At 44.5% G+C, this 20234-nt stretch overlaps 1 long non-coding RNA gene across 1 annotated transcript in view; it reads right to left on the bottom strand.

Annotated features, from left to right (window-relative positions):
- The window catches only part of LOC143434089 (uncharacterized), a 96274-nt gene extending 76208 nt beyond the window's left edge, over nt 1-20066 (bottom strand). The window contains exon 1 of the long non-coding RNA XR_013103293.1: nt 19975-20066. This is a non-coding gene — a long non-coding RNA (uncharacterized LOC143434089). The remainder of the gene's footprint in view (nt 1-19974) is intronic.
- Nucleotides 20067-20234: the final 168 nt, after the last annotated feature.

Below are 20234 nucleotides of genomic sequence, written 5' to 3'. Positions count from 1 at the left end.
TAACTGAGATTCTGAATACGAAAGGAAATCTGTGAGAAAAATAAAATGATAGGCCTGATGCTAATGGCTACCAAAGCAATGCTGGTGGCCACCAAACTCCAGAAACACTATTAAATAAGCAAAAACAGAAGTGTGCTTTCAGGACTTCTGTGTAAAGTAGGTATTTATTATACACGGCTAAACACAACCTCAAAACAAAGAACCTGGGTTTGAGTTCCATCACTTCCAGCAGAAGACTAATCATTAATGATTTAGTCTCTTCTATAGGGAAACCTTTGGTCATGCTTGTGTTAGTCTACAGGTAAACAGATTTGACTCTCTATCACATGTGCAGACATGAGTCATCACCATGTTTCATTTTAAAATAAATGAGGTAAGTAGATACTTACAAAGGGGATTTTGATTTGAGACAGGCTCAAATGTAACCTAGGCTGGTCTCGACCTCGATAAAGCCAAAGATGGCCTTGACCTCCTGAGCAGATGTCGGTTGTGGGCTACTACACTCAAATTGAACCGAGGACTTTGTGAAGACTAAGCAAGCACTCTGTCAACAGAACTACATCTCCAACTCCCACAAAAAAAAAGCACTTTATTGAAATCTAAAGACTAATACAAGGAAAGGAATTACATTATAAATATATAAATTAAATATACGCAATGTGAAATTGCTCTTTCTCTCCATGTTGTGACCCCATGTCACCACATTAAGCTCTTCAAACTCCCCACTGTGATATCGTTAAGCAATAGTTCTCAAAGTAAAGTCCTCCAGCCACAGCTTCAGCATCACCTGAGAACCTATTAGAGAGGCAGGTGCTTTGTCTCTGCCCCTGACCTGTTGAACTAGAAGCTCTAGCCGTTGGGCCAGCAGTAGTGTTTGTGTAACAAGCCCTGCACACAGTCCTGAAGCAGCCAGCAATGAAAGCTATATTCTTAAGCTACCTCTTTGCCAATTTCTGGTGGACAGTGAAACCCAAGTGCTTCTCTTCTAGAGGGTACCAGTAATGCTAGAATCACAGAAAACCTGGTCAAATAGCAACCCTACCTCATTAGCTAAAGTTAAGTCTCACACCCTGAGACAAAAGGCTGAAGTGCCTATTTAACATATCAAAGTAGACCTGGCAGCTAGCTTCTCCCAGCATCCCCCAGTCTCTACCTGTTACAAGGTATGGTTGGTACACCTGATCATCCTTCCTGAATTCTTCAGCCCAGGGATTGGGATGCCCTTCCCCCAAAGGCTCTTCCCTACATAATGCAGATATTATATATGGTTCCCCTCCCTTCCTTCTCCAACCCCTGTCTCCTCACATGGCCCAGGGTCTTGTATACTCTGGACTCTCCCAGGTGTCCCTGCCTCTGACTTATGCTCTCCCTTTTGTCTATAATAAACTGTCTCCTCCACAATACCTAGGATCAGTTATGTCCTTTCTTTTTATTCCTTGCCCCACCCCCACCCCCAATTCAGTTAGGAGCTCTTAGGCCAATTGATTAACCCCTAACATCTTGTCTTCTTGATTTCTTGGTATCTTCATGGATAAAGTGGGATGATACTTAAAGGACCATATACAAATTAAATGAGACCTGCAAACTACCAGACTACTCCACTGTCTAGACCAGCGTAAGTTGGGAGTAACGTCGTCTGATTTTCTTATAGCAACTTGCCAGCCCTGTGGGCAAGGGACATCCCAGAAAGTCTGTTCTGTATATCCAAGTACCACGTTTAAAAAACAAAAGGTAACTACCCCTGCCTAGTTTAAATTTCTCAGTACTTCTAGGTACTGCCCCTCTATTTGGGTGTCAGGATGATGAGCCTGGCTTGACTTAACTAATAAATGTGTTAAAACTGTTAACATTCATACCTCCTCAGTGGCTGATCTGACCTTCTCTGGCTGTGTTTTCTGGGTTGAATTTCCTATTTCTGAATCCTCTGTTTCAACATCTGTGAAGTGGGAATAATAAGCTTATACTGCAGAATGCTTAAAATCATTCACCACATACAGAGATCACCAAATAAGCTATTTTACTGGATGATGATTTTCCAATTTAAACCTTTATTTTTTTTTTGTTTATATGTATGTATATAAGTGTTTTGCTTGCATGTGTGTCCATTCACCCCATGCATATGGTGCCTGAGGAGGCTGGAAGAGAGTCTTAGATCCCCTGATGGAGTTAGAGACAGTTGTGAGTGACCATATGGGTGCTAGAAATTGAATACTAGTCTTAAGAACTGGACCATCTCTCCAGCCCCTAAATTTTCCAATATTTCACTAAGAGACTTAACTTCAGAGCTCTAGATGTCGTCTTTCTGAAAACATCACCAGTGCCAAGAGTATGCTATGAATAATGAGTACAAAAACAATAGAGGAATTGCTATTGTCCTGTCCCCTTACAGGTGGCTGCACTGTATAGTCCATTTTATGCAGGTAAGAAAAGAAACCACAAGAAACAGAATGTTTAATATCCGGAGCCAGGTGCCCTACAGATGTGGTTCAGGGATCAAGGGCAAGCAAGGCCTTCTTGCATATATCTTCATCCCATCCCATTGGGGTATCACACAGTTGCTCAAGATCAGCATAGTGCCTCTCTAAGGTCTTGCAAATGTTGGGGTCATGTCTACTTCTGAGCTTTTACATGCAGAGATGCACAAGAACTGTGTCTGCATCAAGGCAAGCCATCTCTCCCTTTAACACTTGGGTCTCTGTGCAACCTCTTGATAAAGTCGGCAAGAAACAAGCTCCTGGGGATAATTTGTCAAGTCAGCCATTGAGCAACAGGACCCAGCTTCCTTCCTGACTTCTGTAGATAGGGGCCAACATCTCAGCATGAAATTTGTTTACCCTTATCTTAGCATGCAAGAACAAATTACCCAGCCTTGTTATAAATCTCATGCTTGTGTCTGGGGATTGGTTTCTGTGTTAATCTCCCACAAATTCTGCTTGGTTAGCTGTTCACTTTCCTTTCAGACTTTTCCCTGGCTCCAGGCTCCTGAATGTCATTCACACTGGTGGACACCATTACCTTCCTGAAAGAAAACAGTATAATCCTAGAGAGGGTAGCTATACCCTCTGCTGCCAGGAGCCCCTCCTTGCAAAGGTGTGTCAAGATTTCACCTGCTAGGAAGACTCAAAGGCAAAAGAGCCTTCCCTGCCTTGACAGCCTGGGAAACCAGATCCAGACCCTTTCAGGGTCTGTGGTAAACACACTCTTTTAGAGTGGTCAGTCTGAATGGATGATACCCCAGGGCAGAAAACTTGTGTAATTGGGATGTAAGTAACACTGATAGCCCCAAAGCCATCTGGCTAGGCTCAGGCTGAGAAATCTAACAAGTAATTGAGACCATCCAGGTAAAGATCTTTGGCCTAGGTGCCTAGACCTCACATACCACAAAGCATAGCCTAGGGAACAAAAAAAAATCTTTGGAAAAATCATTAACAAGGACATTTGCTGTGGAGACTTATGTGTGCCACTTAATAAGGACACCTTTGTGTGCCCTGCATGTACAGTGTTCACAGTTGTCTCCAGGCCTCCAGGTACACTGCCTAGGATGTTCACAAAAGAACAGTGAGGGGAGTGCTGTTAAAATCAAGGACTGAGCACAGAGACCAGGAGTGAGAGACCTAAAGCCACAGAACAATAATAGAAAGTGCTGGGGCAAGCAAGTAACTATCCAGAGGCTTTGCTTTAAGTTCTGCCTCCAGACAGACAGACAGACAGACAGACAGACACACACACACACACACACACACACACACACACACACAAAAACACACCATACACATACATACATACACACACAAACACATCATATACACATATCCATATACAAACATACACATGCCAGACATAAACACACCATATACACATGTCCATACACAAACACCCCCCACACACATATAAATACAAATGTACACCACATATAAATACATGCACATATACACACACCACAAACATGCACACACACAAATATACAAACACACATAAACATACAAACATACATACATACATACATACATACACACACACACACACACACACACACACACACACACACACACTGCATGTGAAACACAGCTTAGCAGGTCAGGGTCATCTTGTATTTTCAAGAAGTTCCCAGGTAAGGCCATGTTGCTGGTTTAGAGGTCCATGAAGCAAGTCACTCAGCCTCTGTCCATCATCTGTTTGCAGAAGCTGGAGAAAGCCCAGCAAGCCTGGCACCCACTGTGTGACAACTCAAATGAAACCTGTGCATAACACAACACAGTCTTTAACTCATCTCTCAATCATCAGCAACAATGGTTTTTTTTTTTTTTTTTTTTTAATTGCAAACGCTTATAATTATGAGGAAACACATCCTACAAGAAATAAATACAATTCACATCAGGTATTCTTGGGCTCCATCAGCATTTTTGAGAACAAGCTTCGGACCCTCTGCTGGCTTGAACTACTACAAGGTCGGGGTCTGCAGCTTTTCACACAGTCCTATAGATTTTTTTCTTCGGCTTAGAGCAGGAAGGGCCTGATTTCTCACAAAACTCTGTAACTGCAGTTACATTTTAATCCTCATAGATAGGTAGCATAGTGCCCTCAGGACACTGCAAGATACCTGATCATGGAGCAAAAATGCAATTATTTTCATGTTACTCCCAGATCCCAGTCAGGCACATGAACTCGCAGTTTAGAAAGATTTTCAATTACGAAGGATGCAACTAGGCAGGTTTTCCTTAACTCCAGTTAAATAGAAATCGAGTTAGCCAGAGGCTTTCAGAGGAGAGTATTCCGTGTATTAATCTGTTAGATTCTGTCTCTAAATCATTTACATAATAAATGAAGAAGCTGAGCCCTCCTGGGGCTCCGAGCTAATGACAGGAAGCAGCTAAGGAGCCATCAGTGAGCATGGATCTAGTCCTTGACTGTTTGCTCAGTAATCTGAGTGTCACTGGGTGAGGGGAATTAGACTGGTAGGAATAGGAATCTGTTTTGACCTTGGCAAACTGGTGGACTCCTTCATGCTCGGATTGCCATTGTGCCTGCAGGAACGCTGTGGTTTGGTACAGCACACTGAACTCTGATTTATTTATCAGTGCCGCCATGCCCCCAGAGCTCCAATGATTCACATCCTCCCTCGGTAATTAATTCATTTGTCAAATTAGTCAGGATTCCTGGGTCACCCCTGCCCCACCCCAATCCAGTCAATCCATATATAGAAAGGTCAGGTTCTGCGTCCCAATAAGGCCATCTCCTCTCAATGTTTCTGAAATCTCAGTGGGTAGGCAGAAGCTCTAGCGATGGCTGTTCCGGCGGCCTGAGGATCCAAAAAGAACTAGGAATGGGAAAGGCTTTGCTAAAGGAGCTATTTTACCTTGCAGAACAGACCTTTCTTGGCACTGATTTGTGGCAATAGTAGGACGGACACTGGTTAGAACAGGAGGTGGCCTGTGCATGTGGGTCACAGTCAGCCTTGTCTGGGTCCTTACTTCTGTTAAACCACCGGTACTAGGATGTTTTATTCATTAGGTTTCACCACAAAGATTTAACCAAAAAGAGATAGGTAAGTAGGTGGGTAGGCAGACAGACAGAGGGTGCGTTAGGAAAACAGATTTACACGATTGTAAAGACTGGTAAGTTTTAACATCAGTGGTTAAAGGGTCAGAGACACCGTTACCCTCAAGAGACTGAGACAGTACACTAAGCTTTTAGGAACCTCAACTCAAGCCAAACCAAGATCATGGCTTCCAGGCTTTGAAGAATTTCAGGACTAGCCAGTTTGATCAAGCAAAGTAAAAAACTTTGTTGTATATTTTTATTATTTTTTATTTTGGGGGGATTATAACACAATTATATAATTTCCCCTCCAAACACTGCAACTTGTGGCCCTTTTCCCTACTAATCATTGATACATGTATACGTATGAAGATATTTTAACATAGACTTAAACATGACAGCTAAGAAGAAGAAAGGCACGAAGAAGAATGAGATATACCCAAACAGAGAGTATACATTTCTCAACGGAGGGTAGAGAAAAGGAAGACATGCCCAAATGTGTGTGGGAACAGGACCAAGGATGGCAGGTGAGAGGTGACAGAGTCATGTGACAAACCCTGAGAAATCTGACCCCAGGGATCAATATCAGGGTGCAGATCTGAGTTTACTGCCCAGCCCATAAGCTTATATACAGTGTCTGAGCCATCCATTCACTATCAGACTACAATATCATCTAAAGCATCTTAGGGGTCACCTCATGTGCCTATCTCTTATATCAAAAGGAAGAGAATAGGAAAAGGAGATTATTGAAGCCCTTTGAGGTATGAGCAAGGAGCCCAAAGGTACATACATATGGCTCATGCTACGACAATCAGTTGCTTCCTCCTTCTTAGAGAAGTGAATGAAAATGAGAACACGGCCACTCCTAGGTACATATGGTTGAGGAGAAGTGTTTTGTTGTAGATATGAGGGAGAAACAGTCAGAGGCATCTGGAAAGGTCCAGTCTGAACTGGGCCATAAGGAGAGAGGGAGAGAGAGAGAGAGAGAGAGAGAGAGAGAGAGGTGAGAGACAAAGAGAAGAGAAAAGTCCTGGCTATTCAAAGCAAAAGCTGTACTTTGCCCTTCATTTGAGTCACTCAAAACACTATCAACTAACTCCCAATGGAACCAGCTTCAGCAAAATACACACATGCATGGATTTTAATATACATATACATACACATACACTTACACTTACACATACACATACATATAATTTGTCTCCATTTAAGGACCAGGCCTAATCTTTGAAAAGAAAGCCATAAGGTACCAGTTCCAGGAACAGACCATAAAATCCAGAAAAAAGGTCATAAAATCCCCTCCCAAAGAACAGCCTGGGGATAACCACAAAAATGGGGAAGTATCTTATCTCAGAGTGGGTCATCTGTGCTGGACAGCCTAATCTCATTCTATGGTTAAACATTCATGACATAGGAATGCAGACTACTGACCACCTGTGACACCCCCCCCCAGCACCCACCAATGAAATTCTCGATTACCCAGTTCTTCTAGAGAATTCACCCGGTTCCCTATCATAAGGCCTGCACACCTTTGTATGGCATGACCATTTCAAAGAGTATGTTGATTGTTTCCTCAGAATAAACGTTCTTTGTCTTTGTATACTATCTGAGTCTCCAGTAATTTTTAGACCCTTACATTAGGAGCTGCATAAAAGGTTTGGTATATGTCCTGTCTCATGAGATTCACAGAAAAGTGCATGCTCATGGCTGGGGTTGGAGAAAGGGCTCAAACAGTTAAACAGTTGTTTTTGTTTTTTGTTTGTTTGTTTGTTTTGGTTTTTTGGTTTTTTGAGACAGGGTTTCTCTGTGTAGCCCTGGCTGTCCTGGAACTCACTCTGTAGACCAGGCTGGCCTCGAACTCAGAAATCCGCCTGCCTCTGCCTCCCAAGTGCTGGGATTAAAGGCGTGCGCCACCACCACCCAGCGCTCAAGCAATTGTTAATTGTGCTAGAATGTTTGCTTTGCTACTGGCAAAGGCTCCAGATGGATGCTAAAAGGAGGGCATTTTTTCCTTCCCACTGCTCATGTACCTAACATTTTCAGTGCCTTTCAATATTGATTCACCAAGATAAATGGTATACAAACTGGGCCCTGGGATGGGGATATAGTGCTTTGGTCCAGCTCCAAAAGCCTCAGACCAGTGAGTTCCATGTGATAATCTGAACCCAGACCCTTAGAATGGGGATGGAGGTGGGGGATGGTGTAAGTTTTAGAGCCCAAAAGACTAGAGAACCTAACTCTGATATCTAATGGGTGGAATAGGGCAGAGAGGAAATATGGATCACCTTTGACTGCCTTGATGTTCCTCTGGTTCCCAGCAAATTAGTTGGTAGTCCCTCCATAGTCCACCAAGTCCCCGTTTCAGTCTTCTCTGACAATACTCTCATGGAAAATTATTTTAAAATATTTTTTTCTTATTTTTCTAGTGGTTTCATAATATTGCCACAATGACACCCACCACAGATGGGACAAGTCCCTTCTGGCCATCCACTTTTCTCAGCTGTAGGATGGTGTTCGAGTTATGTTTCTGTGGCTGGGACAAACACCTGGCATAAAAACAGCATAGTGAAGGCAAGAGTTTATTTAGCTTACAATTCCAAGTTATAGTCCAACTTTTGGAGGAAGTCCTGGGAGAAACTCAGGCAGCAAGTCATCTTACATACACAGTCATGACAAAAGAGGGAATAAGCCCATCCTTGTCCTCTAGCTTACAGGTAGCTGTGTCATCATGTCATCATGTGCACTGATCTGGCCTCCTCCTTCCTAGGAAATGTCACTACATGCAAATAACTGGGTCTTCCTGTATCAATTAATAATTAAGACAAATACCCATAGGCATGCCATAGGTCAACCAGATCTGGATAATTCCTAATTGACACTCTCTTTCCATAGGATTCTAAGAGTATCAAGATGACAGTTAAAACTAACCAGCCCTTATGGGTATTATCATAGCCGTTATACACTGCCAGGCACCAAGGGAAATCCTGCAGTGACCTCAGAGACAAGGTTTCCTTCCTCATTTTTTGCGAGAGTTGCATTGACGCAACTCATCTACGCGCAGAGCGCTTTCAGCTACTCCGATCTGCAGAACCTAAGAGTTTTGAGTTTGGTTTTATACTGTCGATTTAATCTTTGAATAGTTTTTAATCTGGCGTCCGCACCAGACTTCCATAGCTTAATTCTATACATTTACTAATCTATTGCTTCAAAATGCTTTACTGATCATTAAGTGCCACTTGTTATGATAGGAATTAGAGTTTCTACAGGGCAGGGCTGGACTTCAATCCTCCTTCATATCAGTTTGCTAACTACAGCAAAGCATAGAATCACGTGGGCACTCAGTTTCTAGAACTCAGTTGCCAGATTCCATTAGAGTGCTCTGTAGATAATGGGCCCCTCACCTTAGACCAAAGACAAGCCCTGGCTATTCGCAGCAAAAGCTCAACTGCACCCCTCATTTGAGCCACTCAAAACACTATCAACCAACTCCCAATGGCACCAACCTCAGCAAAACACACACACACACACACACACACACACACACAATGTCTCCTCCTCTTCTTCCTCCCTTCCCTTCCTCCCTCCTTCCCTCCCCCACTTCTATCCATTTTACTTGCATTCCACCTCTGCCTGTTCCCTTTCTCCTTCTTCCTTCTCTCTTTTCCTTCTTTCTCTCTCCTTATTTTCCTCTTTCCTTTACCCCTCCTATATTTTCCACCTTGATTTACATTTTCATTGATAATTTTCTCCTGGTTCCACTGAACACCTCAGTTTGGTAAAAGTGGTCAATATGTAAAAGTCAGTGTGGTTGTTTGAAGAAGGTATTCTCTTACCCTGCTCCCTGCCACAGAGAAGACTATCAGGCTCATACAAACAGAAATTCATTCATGGTGTGCATATTTATTAGGCATTTAAAATGTGGAGATTACTGAAAGATGGGGGTGGAAATATGATTCCTCATAGAGTAGGTTCCTAGGTGGGCAAACATTCTACCAGTAAACTATATCACTAGCCCAGGACTAGTTTCCTATATGGGGAAGTAATTAAGATTCATAAGAAAGTCAAACCCTTCCCAGTACCTGTTTTATAAGAAGCTAAGGGCAGAGGAAGAGTGGGTTGGATAAGGTGCGGGCTTGTCTGGTGCCTGGAGAGTGGGCGTTAGCTTTGAGTGGAGGCATAAAGAATGCAAAGCATCCAGTTAAGGGATGTGTAGGATTCAGGGCATCCCAGGTCCTGAAAACAGCCCTTTTCAGGCCAGAAGCAAACATCATCTTTCTGAGAACAGGAAAACAAAGCCTGGGGCAACAGAGCAGAGGAAGGGAAACAGGAAACCAGGAAGAAATGAGGTTAAAAGGACAGGAAAAGGATTGGGCTTGGATGTGGACAGGGGCTGAGAACTCAACTGGCAATCAAAGAAGGATGGGAAGTATGAAGAGTAACTAGTTGTAGCTAGTGTGTGGGCTGGAGTATGGTGCTTGCTTGAATGTTAAGCCCACACCATGGTACTGTTTGCTGTCTGGTGTGGAATGTTCACAACACTAGCTAGCTCGGTCCCCATGGGTAAGCTACTTGTATTTCCTTTTCCCAGTATTCTCATTTGTAAAATGAAGAAATGGCAATGATACCTGCTTCCCCTGAAAAGAAGCAGATATATGAGGGCTGCATATGGAGCTTGTAGGATGCTGCTGTCACATATCACCACCTTTGAAGTGTGAGCCTCAAGCTCACAGTCATCCATTAAATCCTTCTCTAACAGTCCATTAAAGTGATTCATGTCAGGCCAACCCACAGAGTCTGATATAAACCAGGCTGCCAGTTTGCTATGGACAAGGAAAAGGGAAGGGAGGGAGACAGGAGAGACGGAAGGAAGAAGGGAAGGAAAGAAGGGAGGGAGGAAGGAAAGAAGGAAGGGAGGAAGGGAGGAAGGAAGGGAGGGAGGGAGGGAGGGAGGGAGGGAGGGAGGGAGGGAGGGAGGGAGGAAGGAAAGAAGGGAGGAAAGGACAGAGGAAGGAAGGAAAGAAAGAAGGGAAGGACAGAGGGAGGGAAGGAAAAGAGAGGAAAGAAGAAAGGGAATAAATTATCAGACTGACTTGCAGTCTCCATAACTGTTTCCACATAGACGCCAAATGCCACTCAGAGGGGTCATTTAGTCAACAAGGAGTTGAACCTGCTCAATCATGTTAATGTGGAGTGTCCTGACAGTGGTAGGCAGCTTCATGGAACTCAGTGGGAATTCCTTGTCACTTAACTACTTCTCCAGGTTCTTCCGGGAGCTCTCTGCTATAGTCACAACGTGTATGCCTTAAGTATTATCGTCCTACAGAATGTGATGGTCTTTGGAAGCTGCTTGGTCTATGAGGATGGTGCTTCATGAATGGGATTAGTGCCATTATATCCAGGTCTCTTGATATGTATCTGCCTTAAGAATTACAACCAGAAGATGGCAGTCTGCAACCCGGAAGACAGCCCTTACCTGAACCCTTCCGTACTGATACCCTGTCCTACTTGGCTCTCTATTGCTGTGATAAAACACCAAAAGCAACGTTTGGAGATTTTACTTGGCTTATATATTATGACTACAATTTACCATGAAGTTGTACCAGCATCTCAAGGCTGGATCCTGGGGGGAGGAACCGAAGCAGAGGTCGTAGAGGAGCACTGCTTATTGGCTTGCATCTCCTGAGTTGATCAGTTTGCTCTCTTCTACAACCCAGGACTACCTGCTGAGGGTCGGCACCACCAACATCAAACGTTATTCAAGAAAATTCCTAGTAGACTTTCCCACAGGCCAAGCAAACAGACGGATTTTCTCAGTTGAAGTTTGTTCTTCTCAGATTACCATAGCTTGTATCAAGTAGATAAGAACAAATAAGCAAACAAAACCCCCAAACTAACCAGCACACATCCCATCTCAGACTTCCAATACAGAACTGTGGGAAGCAACTTTCTGTGCCCCTCCCCTCCCCCATACACTTTTTAAAACATATAATAGAATACTGTTATATTCACCCGCACTGTCTAAGGCAGGCATTTTGGTCCCTTTGGGAGTGGATGCATTCCATGCATTTTTGTTTTGATTGAAAGGACAAGGTCATCCTCATTTCTGGAGTCCGAGGAGGAATCTACTTTAAGACAAACACAGAAGAGCAACAAAAAATAGCTGGAGGAATTTGGTCCAACATACAGCTACCACAGCTGTAATCTACATTTTTATAGCATCCATATTTTGAAAGGGAAGAGAAACAGATGATATTGATTTTAGCAATATATTCCATGCAACCTAAAATCCAATTATCACTGTTTCAACATGTCATAAATATACAAAGTACAGTTTTGTGTTTTGTTTGGTTTGTTTTACTACTTCTTAGAACAGCATCTAGGACCCATTTCAAGTCAGATACCCAGTAGCCATGTTCAACTGGTGGAAACCATGCAAGGTAGCACAAGGTTATATTTTTTGAGGCACATGAGTCTAGTTCAAAGACCAGTCTGAGCCCAAATGTCTGACCTATTGTGCTGGTCACAACATAGGCATCTACTAAATTTTAGAACTTGATACTCCCTCTGTAAATTAAAAAAGAATTCATACTGTGAAGATGGATAGAGATAGCCCATAAAGATACTTTCAATTATTCAGTCAACTGTAATTTACTGAGCTTAACATGTACCAAGAGCTTTCCTTGGAGTTGGAGCTAAAAACAAAACAAAACAAGGACCTATAACTTTCAGAGGTTTGAGTGATGACAACCAAGTCAAGTTACTAAGTTATACAAAATAAGAAAAGGAAATAAATAAGTTGGTTAAATAATATATAACAGAACAGAAAGGAGTTATGATCATCCATTCCCATGGCTATAACAAAACATCTGAGGCTGTGTACTTAAAAAGAGAAATGGTTATTTACCTCGTTTTACAGGATAAAAACCACGGTACCAACTTCTGTTTGACTCATGCCTTGTGATGGATGACACCACTATAGCTGTAGCATGTGCCAGGGCGAGGTCACATGATCCGACAGGAAGCCAAACAGAGTTTGAGATCAAGCTTGCTCTTTTATAGCAACTTGCTCTCTTAGGAACAAATCAGGGATCTAGAATTATTATAATTCCTTCCACTGGAAGTGCTACCAATGATCTAACCATCTTCCAGGAAGTTTCACTATTTAAAGATGCTATCACTTCAATACTTCAATAACCAAGCCACAGACCCAAGGGTCTTTGGAGACCCATCTAAGTCACTGCTATACTTAAGAGCATGTATGGGGAGACTAGGGATTTTAAAAATAATGTCATCAAGGATATGTATACGGAAGCTGGCATCTTAGTGAGGACAGAACAGAGTCTGATAAGATTCGCAGGGGCAAGTACTCCAGGCAGAAGGGATGAAAAAAGTTTAGGTTCTGAGAGAGACATGTGTGCTTGCCATGGGGAAAGGGAGTAGTGAAGGGCCATCTTGTCTTGAGGTGACGGGAAGAAAACTAGTGAGAAGACCTTGGAGACTATGGTAGAAATGTCCCACCCCTCTCCAAGGCAAATGGAGCAACACGAGGATTTTGAGGAAAGAAATAACTTGGCTTCCCTCACAGCAGCACAGGATCCCTCTCTCTCTCTGCTGGGTTGTGAATGACTGTAGTGCCGTCACTGGTCCATGAGGAGCCTTCATCCTAGACCCAGAAAACTGTACTGGGATGGGCAGACAGGGCTTTCTTGGCCCTCCCGTGTCCCACATGCTGTGCACCCTGCTCTACCTGTCCTGAAAACTGTCACACTGAACAAACGCTATCTTCTACTCTGTGTCACAGCCTGTCTCCTTGAAGGCATGCAGAATGAATGGGGAGAGAAAAGGGAGGAGGAGTTGGGGTGTGCTCTGCTGAAGCCCCTGAATCTCTCCTTTCTGAGTCTCATCTTTCCCTTTGCATACAAGAAGTGCAGAATAAGATTCTTGGAATTTAGGGTTCCCCCCTCCCTCACATTTGGATTTGCAGACATGCCAATATTTGGATTTCTAGAGCTGTAATTTAAGCCAGTCTCTCCCCCCCTGGAACTGCCTGGTGAAATGCATCTTTCATGAGGCTCCTGCGGGAGCCCAGCTACAATCTCAGACTCCTGAGCACAAATCACACTTTCAGCAACATCAACAATATGATCACAGGGCCCCCTGAAGCAGTGGTCCTGAGGGAGAACCAGCTCCATCTTTTCTCCCAGAGACAGCCTGGTAGGAAGAGAAATGTGTGAGCTGCAGGTGGGATGGCTTGAGGTCCCAGCCCTGAGGGGCAGCTCCAGTTCCTTCTCAAGGGCCCTCCTCCTAGTCTCTGTCCATCTGCAGATTAACTCCTGCCCACCCTGCTGGAAAGTCTGATCTGGTTATCTAAGGAAAAATGAAACAGAAGGGAAAAAAAAAAATCCCATGATTAGTCAGTCTTTGGTGCCTCATTCCTTAATCTGGCGTGTGTCGATGTGTAATGTGCTTACAATGATTTTGTAGCCAAAGTTTGGCAGGCTGGGAACATAGCTATAGGTGAATAGCTCTCAGAGGTGAGGTGGGTATAGTGGTTATCACCTATCTCAGAGAATGAAACATAAAAGAAACAAAAAACCAGAATAAGTGTTCAACTCATAGTCTCTTTGATTGGATGACTGTCTTTCCCCTAGTCTCTGTTAAAAGCGGCACCTCTGAACATCCAACTCTCCCTGCTTTCTGTGCCCACTCTTTCCCATCCCTGTAACATACCTAACCCAGTTCTCATGATAGCTCTTTGTTCCGGGTGGGGGGCAATGACCAAGACAAAGAGGCACCCAGGTAGGATGACCACTATCGCCATTAGCTTGGGCCAGAAGTGTTCAGGACTAAAACTATTCCAGTTCCTAGCAAAGCAAAATAAGCTGGTCACTCTCAGATTTGCTAGTTACAGGCCAAGCAAACACACACAGGATGGGAGTACTCCACCCCTCCTCCAATTCTGTTTGAATTCAGTGTGAAAACCAGACTTGGAGGCAGCAGGGTTCATCCCTAAGTCTGGTCTGTTCCCTCATAATGAGTAGGAGTCATACTTCCTTTGGACTTCACATGCTGGCTGGGGACACACAAACATCAGGAGTGTGCGGTGACTTGTTACAAAAAGACCCACAGCAGGGGGCTAGCCTATTCCTTACACAGAGTCATCATCTGGTTTTGACATGGGTTGTAATCCTACCCAGCATGCACATAGCCTTTAGGATTTATAAGATGCTCCTGCACATAGGTTTTTCCTGAACATCTATATTGTGACAGGGATCACCAGCACTACCAAAGAGGCTGAGACACCAGACCCAGCATGGAGAAGAGAAAACTCGAGCATCATGGATTGGCAAACACAAGGAACAGTCAAGTTATCACTCCATTCTACCAGTGTTTGCTTCCCAAAATGGCCAGAAACCCTCAGGGAGGATGGGTACAGACCGACCTAGGGGTTTGAGGAAGTAGGGTGTATACAGAGATGTATAGAGACAGCTGCTTTTGAGAAAATGCTATTATGTTGGTAGGCTTAAGGCTCAGCCTGGGGACAGGCTAGCTTGCTTAACCACAGAGTTCTTTGATCCCCTGTTATGTACATTCCTGGAGAGACAATCTTCAACCCAATATCTCACCCCATTTGCAACGTCAGAGTCCAGGCCTCGTGGGGTAGAAAGGTCAGCTCTCAGTTCACCCTCAGGGGCTTAGACAGGAACACTGAGAGCGACTCATTAACATTGAACACAACTTGTTTTTACTTCATTTCTTCTGAGAGCAGGTGCGGAGAATAGGAAATTTGGATTACTCTGGTTGAATGATTGAATCTACAAAGTGCTCTAAAAAAACCCAAATGCAAGTATAATAGCCACCACTAGTGCCGTGTCTTCAGTGACTCTAGTCTAGGCTCAGGAGGTTTCTTCTCATTCTGATGTCTTGATCATCCATGACACCGGTTTCCTTTCCTGTTCTACCATCATGGGTGGCCAGAGGGACCAGCTGAGCCCCTAGGCTAATCTGCCTCTGACAGCATCTCCTGGCTCTGCCTATTGAATATTCTCATCTGAGTATCCTTTTCTCCTATTCCCTAAATACTCTCAGCTCCATCCTACCTCTGTTCCCATCTTCCTTCTGGAGAGGACAGCAAAGCCAGCCCTTCTTCCCTTCATGTCCCAGTCCAAATTCCAGTTCCTGAAGAGTCCTCCTTGGCCATCTCATGTGAAATAGGCCATGTCCCTGTCACTCTCTCCTTCATGACAGCTACTCAATGTCAGGGTGGTGTCCCATGCTCCTCACAGCCCTGAATTCAGGCACTTTCATTTGTTTTTCTGCTTATGTATCTCATGTCTCCTCCAGTCAGGCCATGAAGGCCACAGTAACTGAGACTCTATGAGATGGGGGGGAAAAAAAAGTGTCACTGCAATATTCATTAAATGTCATGAAAGACTCTCTGTTTAAAACCAAGAGGTAAAAAACATGCATAGGCCTGGAAGTAAAATAGATGTATGTGCTTTTTTGTCTTCCCAGTTTGGAAGAAGACATGGCCTCCATAAAGCTTTCCCTCTGAGAGGCCACTTAACGGTAGTTACTCTTGCTCTTGATTTTAGAATTTTGTTAACCCAGCAGTATAAAATCCCAATGGTAAGGCTTTGGTCATTCATCGCCCAATCTATGGGCTTTGAGATTCATTTCCCCTCAGTCTCTTCTATTTCCCTGTTCTTAAAGAACATGCACATGAGTCCTAAAGACTCTTAGTCTGTGTCCCCAACTGTAGTGACCTCTTGGAGGATGAGAGTATCTAGCAGGGTATATGCTGGCCCTGTAGGATGAATCTGTGGTGGGACAGGCACATATCTAATATGTCTTTCAGGAACAGATCTTGAATGAAGTTCTCTATTTTGGAGAAAACAGGGGCTGGAGCGATGCCTTAGCAGTAAAGGGCTTACCCTTCTTGCAGAGGACCAGAGTTTGGTACTCAGCCTCAAAATCAGGTAGCTCACGACAAACCCACATGCAAACATAAAATTAAACCCGCATACATAAAATTAAAAATAATAAAAAAATAAAAAATATCAATTAAGAATATCAATAAAAGAAAAAATATTAAATACTTGAATTAGAGGTTGACCTGGGGACACAATCCTTGGGAAGCAACGGCAGGACGATTGAAAAGTCTAGCTACCAGGAATTCAATGCCAGCCTGGACAACTTAGTGTGACAGTGTCTCAGAAAAATGTGAAGAAAAGGAAGAAGGCAATAGGAAGCTTGCCTAGCACATGCAAGGGCCCAGGTTCAGGCTGCACCACCAAGAATAAATACATAAACAGTCAATATATGAGTTAGAAAACAGTGGGAAACAGCATCGAATCGTGAGCTGAATTATACATACATAATCAAGTGATAAGGTGTGAAATACATGTCTGTTGGATAGAAAGGGGGTCAGCAGAGAGATTCCTGGGGCCAGGAGGGGGACCTCCTTAGGTGAGGTGACAGGACAGGAGTGGAAGCAATTGTAGAGCACACTTTTGAAACACAGCCACCCACAGCCACCTCAGAGCCAGAGGTACCACAGCTCCAGATCTTTGTTGCTCACCATTCTGGGGAACAGGACTAATGGGCTTAGAGCCTTAGTTGTTTCTGTTTTGTTTTGTTTTTCTCATAAAACTGATAATCTCAACTTTCATTCATTAATTATTTGAGATGAACAAAGCCTTTTGGAGCCACTATGTGACCTCTGACCCAGTGCTCCATGTGGCCAGGTGGAGGCTGCGCCCCTAGACATTCATTAATTCAAAAAATCTGCACCAGATGATGGCTATCAAAGGTATCACATGCTCACTTGCTGATTGCTTCATAAAACCAGGAAGTCGTCTCTCTCTCCCTCTGTGCATGTCTGTGTGTGTGTGTGTGTGTGTGTGTGTGTGTGTGTGTGTGTGTGTGTGTGTTGGGAGGAGGATTAAACCCAGGGCCTTGCACATTCTAGGCAAGCTCTCTGTCATGGAACTCTGTCCAGCCCTTAGGAAGTAAATTTTTGTCTATGGAAAATGCCCCCTCCAGCATCTACTAAACACTCATTAACTGAGTGAGTACTAAATAAGATGATGTGATGTCTGTTCCCTCTGAGACTTTATCGTTAGCCAGTTGAATAGCAGAGCAACTGCTGAGATAATAAGAGAGAGTCGAAGAAGTACAGTTTTCTCAGCCTTTAGGACTTGAGCCCAGGGGGTCAGCAGCAGCCGACTCTCCAACTGCTGCCTTCCACAGACTCCATCTCTTCCCAACCCACCCAGTGCCATACAGGGGCAAACTGGCCCACAGTACCTGACAGGTTTCACCACTCAACAGCCCAATTCTAACATGCTCACATGGTACGAACAAAGGCCCCTGGATCATGTTATCCAAATATCCAGAAACCGTTCTCCTAACCTCATATATCTCCAGCCAATCAGAAAACATTGAAATTAAATCTTCAGGATACACACAAACCTGTCTTTTGGTGTAGCTTATACTGTGATCTTAGGCTTGCTGAAGGACTAACTTCCATCAGAGCCCCGACAATATTGATTGTTTTGGCTTAAAGCTACATAAGTAGATTGATTTTTGTTTCTGCTTTCAAACTAAAAAGGATCACAGTAGTGTTAGTATATTCCTGTTTCCACTGGTTGGTATGCACTGAATGAATAAATAATGTTACTTGGAAAAATTCAGTCGATGGAAAACAAGGTGCAGGGCTTGAGTTGCACTGTTAACTGGCTTGAGAGCTTACTAAGATTGTCTATTTCTGTTCTGACCCATTATTTAGAAGGAGGAGGGGGGAAGGAGAAGGAGGTGGAGGAGGAGGAGGAGGAGGAGGAGGAGGAAAGAAGGAGGAGAAGAAGGAGGAGGAGGAGGAGGAGGAAGGGGAGGAGGAGGAAGAAGAGAAGAAGAAGAAGAAGAAGAAGAAGAAGAAGAAGAAGAAGAAGAAGAAGAAGAAGAAGAAGAAGAAGAAAGAGGAAGAGGAAGAGGAAGAGGAAGAGGAAGAGGAAGAGGAAGAGGAAGAGGAAGAGAAAGAAGCAGCAGCAGCTGAAAAAAAAAATCACTTTAGTAGTTAAGGTCTGGGGTAGACAAATGAATCCAGCAGGGGAGAAAGTGTCCTCTTGTGGAGGTTAATAACCAACAAGGCTACCACTTCCCTCTCTATGTAAGGAGGAAAGAAATATATTCACCAGGGGTCTCTGCTAATTTGTTTTTAATTTAATGACAATCAGATAACTCTACACCTCCACCCCATTTCTGCATGCTTTCTCCCAAGATTAGAAAAGAAATTGAAATCAAAGAAGGCTATGAAATTAACATTGAGTTTACTTGGAGGGACACCTAACAGTCACCAGGGGTTTTGGGAGCCAGTCAACTAGGTCCTGTATTATACTGCTTCCTTTTTCTGGAAAAAACAAAAAACAAAAAAAAAACAAACTTTTTTTTTTTTTTTTTTTTTTCTCCCCAAATATTTCTTGCTATGGAAACAGGTTTTAGCTGATGCGTTTCTTGAACTGTAGCAGCACAGATTCCTTTAGGTCATAAAAACGTTCTGGATAAGAAAAGTCAGTCTCTTCCTCTTTAGATACTACATCTAAGGAGAAATGGAAGGAGAAGAGGAAGAAAGACCAACATCTCACCACTTGCATTTCTTTACTGGCAGGTGGCGTTTGACTTCCAACTCCTCAGAACCCCAACTCAGAATAACAGAAAGGCAAGGGGACTCAGGACAGTGGAGGAAGCCGGTTCCCGCGGGAAGTACACTGTTTACCAGCTGGGTTTAAACCCGCTACAGAGGGGGCGTGGCCCTGGAAGGGCGGAGCAGCCCTGGTGGGCGGGACGGGGAGGGGGCGGGGCTCCGAGAGACTAAGCTGGGTACAGCAAAGACCGGAGCTCCCGGAGCCTCGTCTGTCTCTTTAAATGCCACGGGCTGCGCTCCCGCCCGGGAGCCCCGAGCCGGATCTACAATCCCGTTCCTCCCGCTCCGGCGCTTGTTGCTCGCCTAGCCCGAGAGGGAGCTGCGGCCCTCGGGAAGCCCAGCTAGCTCCTTCTGCTTTCCTCCTCGTGCCCCACCTTCCGGGAAATCTGCGTGAGGGGTCGTGCAGCAACGAGCGTGAACAGGCAGTGCACCCTCCAATCTTCAAATCTTGGGGTTCTACGCAGCCGCAGGGGCCGGCAAGGGAGAAATGCGTCCTTCCCCGAAGCCCAGCTTCGCCGTGGTCTGCGCTGGGAGAGGAAACACTGCGGAGCCCACACCTGCGAACTCACCCTAGAAGTCTCGGGTGCGGCAGGGTGCCCCTCCCGGTCCCCTAGGGCTTCCACCTTTCGGGGAGAAAGTCGGCGCAGGTAATCCGAACCCCAGGGCAGGCGCGCGGGGGAGGGGCTGGCGAGCCGCAGTGACTTGCGGCAGGTGAGCCAAGTCGGGTGGCTCACCTGGCACCTCCACGCCGAGGGAGCCTCACGGGTTCCTAGGGGGTGCTGCCATCAAAGGACGTCAAAGGGCTAGTTAGGATCCAGAGTGGGAGGGGAAGTTAGGAAAGAGAAGGAAATTGGAATAAAGTTTCTATTTCCTTCCCCCCTCCTGCCCAGGGTTGGCAGGTAGGGCGCGGGCGGAAGCTGTCGGAGCTGCTGATGCAATGGGCTTTGCCTGGGGCCAGGTGATAGCTGCGGGAAGGGGAAAGCTGGAGTGGCCA

This window comes from Arvicanthis niloticus, chromosome 13 (genome assembly GCF_011762505.2).
Source record: "Arvicanthis niloticus isolate mArvNil1 chromosome 13, mArvNil1.pat.X, whole genome shotgun sequence".
NCBI classification, from domain to species: Eukaryota; Metazoa; Chordata; class Mammalia; order Rodentia; family Muridae; genus Arvicanthis; species Arvicanthis niloticus.
The sequence above is the reverse complement of the archived record's forward strand: the minus strand, read 5'-3'. Positions and strand labels throughout refer to the sequence as shown.